The sequence below is a fragment of the Necator americanus genome, chromosome IV (genome assembly GCF_031761385.1).
Source record: "Necator americanus strain Aroian chromosome IV, whole genome shotgun sequence".
NCBI classification, from domain to species: Eukaryota; Metazoa; Nematoda; class Chromadorea; order Rhabditida; family Ancylostomatidae; genus Necator; species Necator americanus.
Window position 1 is genome coordinate 9518799 of NC_087374.1, and position 6397 is coordinate 9525195.

Here is a 6397-nt window from a genome sequence, read left to right on the forward strand (position 1 = left end):
TCCGATCGATCGTGCAGGAAGCGGAACCTCTAACCGCTACACTACACCCGCCCCTAAGGGCTAAACACACCCTACGGGATCACTTTATCCATGGCAAATATAGGAATGTAGTAGAAATCTAAGTAAATTCACTTCTTGTGAGTAATTTAGATCACGTAGACAACGCCAAATGTACTCAACACGTTCACCTTAGGGAAGGAAAGGGAGAAAGAAATCCTGAAACTGAGAACAAAAAGTGTGTTATGACGAAAATTCTGGATACTGTGCTGTTTTCGTTCTTTTTCGAAGAGGTTCACTTCTATTACTGAGATCACGCACCGGGCACATTTTTTTTCCAACATTTCTTGTGTTCGATTGAATTTGTGGCCAACAAAAAGATGTTTTAAAATTTGGATCACACCATTCGTTGCTTTTCGAATGCCGTCCAAAATGAAGTATTTTAGTTGAACAAAAATATTTACGAGAGCTGATTTGGAGTGATTTTTGAGCTTGACAATATGTGAGCAAATATATTTTTCCCAACATAGCTTCGTATAAACTTTTCAGGATTAAGGAAATCGTAAGAAAATGGTAAAGACCTTATCTTGAAAAATTAAAAAAAACAAACTTAGTCGTATGGTCCTAAAAAAATGGACTGCTTCTAGGCACCATTCGATAACAGATCAAATTACAGTTCTTCTACGACGAGTATAGTAAAATTTCAGCGTGTGAGACATTTGCAGTGAAGTAAAGTACTGTTCAAACTGGAAATACGAAGAAGATAGAAAAATGGAGAGAAAAGTGCAGAAAAAACCTTGTCGAACATGAAAAAGGAAGAATTACCGGCAACAAAGTAAGAAAGAGTGTCTGACTAAATAGTTAGGAACATCAAGTTGGCCGCCGTCGCGTTAGCCAGCCACCCTCGCCGGACAGCAGTCAACGTCAATCAGGTCCTCAGACCACGGAAACGATTAGCCACTAACGATGCAAAGCAGGAACACATGAAAAAAGGTATGAAGCAATTTAAAGAAAATTTCATTGAGAAAAAAATTCAAATAGCCACTTAGTAGCAAGAGAAAAAGTTTTTCTATAAACAACTAATTTATTTCCTAACATCCGAATCTATTCTCTTTAAATTAGTTACGGTTCTAAATCGTTCACAATTTGGCAAAGCAACAAAAAGCGGGTTCCTACAATTGGAACAATTTGTTTTTTTTTCTAATGAGGCCATATAAAGAGAGAACAAACTTAAAAATTCTGTTTTTATGGTCAAAATTTTCTGCTTCGACTAAAATTCTCCAGACGAGCTCCCTTCAGCGATGGATAGGGTTCAGAACGAACCTCATCGAGTCAAGTGCTCAGTAAAAGACACAGGGTCATATTTAGGATCAAACAAAACAAAAAAAGCATCGGTTCACGCGACGAGGCAACCTTTTGCACCATCACATCAGGGTGGAACGAAATGAAGGAATGAATTGACAAAACAGAATTGAAATAGCCAGAAGTAACTAGCTAAGTTGGGAAATTTGACCATTCCGCTTCACTTGGGCACGCCATCGTTTTATGGTCTCATAGGTGTAAAGAGCTGCTTCGTTGGGTAAACTGGAGCATCTATGGTTTTTTTGACCAGTATATCTTTGTTGAGTTCTTCTCCCTTCCACTGTATTTTTTGCAAAAGACTTCCTGCGCCCTACATGGAATTGAGGAGAAGTTCATATCGAAAATTTTCTCTCCAACATCCCCTTTAAATGTTAACATTGGAGCAGAACGTGTAAATATGTAGGGCAATTCCATACAATATCGTTCAGCAAATATCCCACGCCATCCGCTCGACAACTAAGTTATAAAACTGACGTTCCTTTTAACGCCACACATAAAAAGGATAAAGTTTCTGGCGTTAATCAATCCGCTTGGGATGCGCCCCCACGTTCACTTCAATTCAGAATCGTTTGAGGTTTATGAACGTGTAACTGGCCTATACAATGACTTGCGGTGGCTAGCCGATGTGTCAAGTCAGTGTTTTTATCGTCCCAGACAAGTCTGGTACCAATTTATCGACCCCGGAGGGATGAAAGGCTTGGTGAGCACTAGGGCGGATTCGAACCTCCGATCGATCGTGGAGGAAGCGGGACCTCTAACCGCTACACCACACCTGCCCCTACGCCATACATAAGAATTTTTTTTTAAAGTTCCCTCCATTATTATCACCGATCTATATTTATTCAACAACCAAATTTTTGAATTGACCTCAAGCATGAATACTATACTATACAAAACAAACAAAAACAAAACTCTGGGGAAGCAGAAGCAGACCAAGTACAAAAATGTAATTTTTCATTGTTACCAAAGCAAAAACAAGGCTAGAAATAATCTCCAAGTTCTCTCTTCTTGAAACCTCGGCATTTGAAAGTGTATTTATGTTTTCTTGTTATGCCAACGAGGTTTAGGTGAAACTTTTTTATTGGCCTGACAAACTCGTCTTTTTCAAAGGCCTGAAAATGGTTCGAGATCCTTGAAAAAGACGAGTTAAATAAAATAATACAATAATAAAAAAGTAAAAATAGTAGTAAAATAATAAAAAAGTTTCACCTAAACCTTGTTGGCATAACAAGAAAACATAAAGGCTAGAAATATTTATTTGTCCCTAAATACTTCAAAATGTATCCAGATTCATAAAAGGCTTTTAAAAAGGAGTCGAATACTCAGAAAAAATTCTATATTTTAAATGAAGTTTCATCGTCATTCCCATTGGGAGAAAGTGGAAAAAAATTCAGCACGAGACTTTAAAGTTTAAATAAGAAATCATTTTTGAATCGCAAATACTTCTCAAATGAGTGAAGTGTAAAAAAATTAAGAAGGGGTTACTTAGAGATAGTTCTGTAATTGGGAAAGTTAGAAACGTGACGACGCTTCAAATATCTGTGAAAGATCCTCGAAAAAAAAGCATTGAGCGAGGAGGTAAGGATAAAGGATAAAGCTTCTGGCGTTATTCAATCCGCTAGGGATGCGCCCCCACGTTCACTTCAGCGAGGAGGTGGAGGTCCAAAAGCACAGGTGCAGTATCCATGCACTGCTAAGCCAAACCGTACAATTCATGCCCGGTCGTGTGTGTGTGCTGTGCTCAGGCAAGCTTTTGCTCATTCATTGTTTGGTTAGCGCACCCCCGAACACGGCGAAAACACTTGTGTGACAGCGGAAATATGGTAGAATTGACCAAGTGGGTCATATTAGCGGTTAAATGCTAAGGGATTTTCATAACTAAACTAAATAAGGACTAATTTAAGAGATTTCGAAACAAAGAACTCCACACAAGACCACCATACCAGTCCGGAGTTTATCGCTTCGAAACATAGATGCGATAGAAGGAGCCGGTGCTCTGACCCCCTTCACTTTCGAACGGTCGGGGAAGGGACCTCCTTCACTTTTAAACGGTTGGCGAAAGGACCCCTTCACCTCAGCTGCACCCGATGTGCTAAACCCCCTTCACCCGAGGAGGGTCCTGAGGCTTCTCCCTACCGCACCTATGCTTCGAAATTCCAAAAAAAAATTGTTAAGAAGAAGTAAAATGATAAAATAAGCATAAAAAGATAGAAAGAAACAACAAATTAAAAAGGTTAAATCGAATTTCCTTATTTTCCCCTAGCATTCGATGAAGTGGAAAAACTGATAAACTACTGATGACTCTTAATGACCTCACTGATTGTTTTTTCACAATAAGACTATATGTAACACCGCTACTAACTTCTTGGCCTTCTGTGCCAGGAATGGCAGGATTGCAGAGGTGTGAAAGTAACTAACGAAAGTTGGGGAACTTGTTGTCATATTTGTCACCTATTCGTCATATATTTGTCAAAACTAACTTCATTAAGTATATTTGAAATCAGCAGCTCATTTGCTCTTGAATATGAATGAATAAATGCTTTTGAATATGAATGAATTAAAATTGAATAGTGCTTACAAATTTTAATTTTGCTCACTTCCAAGAATTCCGACGGCTCGCGACAAATTACTCCTTTTATTGGTTTTGCAATCTTTTGCAAAAAAAAGAAGTTTTCCTGAAATTCTACCAATCCTTTTATTTGACATTACTTGACGAATTATTATTAATTAATTAATTACTGCGACGAAGTAAGTAGCAGTGTTATTCCTTTAGTGTTGCGTTTCATCCCCGCTCACAGGGAAATTTCAGGCGATGTCAATTCACCGAGGTTTTTTTTTCTCATCCTCCAAAAGTAAATTTTAATAGAATGCAGCAATCAATAGTTCATGTCCCATCAAAAATTCATATATGAAAGATCATCCAGAGTACAAACTCATGTAGGATTATAGAAAAAGTGCTATTTGAGGAAATTATATGTGTCATATGTGATGTGCCATTACCGCATATCCCTGTGAATAAAATCCAGTTTCTGACAAATTCAGGGTTTTTGCTTCAATTCTATTCATCGCTGTTCTCGAACAGAAAAATTACTCGAAGCGTATTGATTGATGGGAAATGCATGCTAACCGTTGACATTTACCTTCAGTGATCCGTATGAAAATAAGTTTTTGCCTCAACAACTGTTTTCCGAAGGGTACGTTAAAAATCATTCTGCTTCTGGAGTCGAGAGATTGGAGTGTTTTGCATTAGAACAGGATCCCACATCATTTGAGGATTAATGGGGCGGGTGTGGTGTAGCGGTTAGAGGTTCCGCTTCCTGCACGATCGATCGGAGGTTCGAATCCGCCCTCGTGCTCACCAAGCCTTTCATCCCTCCGGGGTCGATAAATTGGTACTAGACTTGTCTGGGAGGATAAAAACACCGACTTGACACATCGGCTAGCCCCGCAAGTCATTGTATAGGCCAGTTAGGTGTTCGTAAACCTCAAACGACTCTGAATTGAAGTGAACGTGGGGGCGCATCCCAAGCGGATTGATTGACGCCAGAAACTTTATCCTTATCCTTTATCCCACATCATTCTGTCATCCAAACATTGAACAAAAACAATTGGGAAGAGGTTATTGAATGGAGGAATTCTTCTTCTTTCGTCTTTTTTATGCATCATTGGAATACGAAAACAGATTTTAAAAAATAAGTATAGCGTGCTTTACGGAGTACATATGAAGCACATAAAATCACACATTTTCCTGATTTCTTGATAAGAAGTGTTCTCATTTTTTCTGAATTCGCTGCTCTGCAGCAAACTTCTGCAATTTCAACTCTTTGAATCCGAGAAATGAGAAAAGAGAGAGGACAACCACCACATTGATTCTGGGCTGCCGACACTGAGGTCGTGGTATCAGGGTGAGTTGAGTGAGGAAGGCACAACATACATGTTGAAACTAATGAGGAACAAAACCAAAAGTGTGTAACTAATTTAATTTTGATAAGTTATCATCATAGGTGCGATAGGGAGAAGCCGGACCCTGCTCAAGTGAAGGGGGTCCCTTCGCCAACTGTTCAAAAGTAAAGGGGGTCAGAGCACCGGCTCCGACTATCGCATCTATGGTTATTATTACTGTAACAGCAATGATCAATACCTATTTGAAGTAGTAGTAGCATAGAATAAAAAAATAAGCCGCACGCATTCTTTATATGATCCGACTGAAACCTTCCGGAAAATTTTCGACAATTATTGTACGAAACTCTGTTCCTCACTCTCCACACCACGTAAATTGACATTGTTATAGTGTGGTTGTAGCGCATTTGTATTCGCTCGAACATGGACTTACATGAAATTTTCGAAAAAAAAAAATGAAATTTTTCAGATGTTCTGAAACATGTGCATGCTAATGAAAGTCATGGGACTGTAAAAAAAAAGTGGAGATACGACGAGGATAGCAACAAGGAGAAAGAGAAGAAGAAGGAGGAAGGAAGAAAGAAAGAAAGAGATCAAAACTACCACCATGATCTGGTGAATTTCAGCAATTTTTTGCTTTGTTAGACCAAATAAAATCATCAATGGATCAGCACACAGCAGTAAGAGCGATGCACAAATAAAACAATGGAAATTCCGTATAAAATTAAACTTACCAACTATTCACTTGACAATAAAAACAATTTTTCCGATAAAGCTGCCAGCCAATAAACGCACGAAATATTGCAGAGAATTGGAAAAACATAGAATCGTGTTCAGTTAAGTGCTTTGAAAAGCTGCCGGCCGATAAAAGCAGGAAAATATTGCCGAAGAATTAGAAAAACATGGAAATGTCTTCTGTTTAGTGCTTCGAAAGATCTCCTAGCGGCTTTCGGAAAGAAGATCTCTTCTCTAGTTCCCTCTGGATTTTGAATTGATGTGCCCGTAAGCTCTCTATCCGCCATTGTAGCTAGCAAGAAGATCTCAAATCAATTTTGAGAAACACTTCAATGGTTATTCACTTATTTTCAAAGATAAATTGCTCAAAACTTCTAAAAAAAATTAGTGAATACAAAATTTG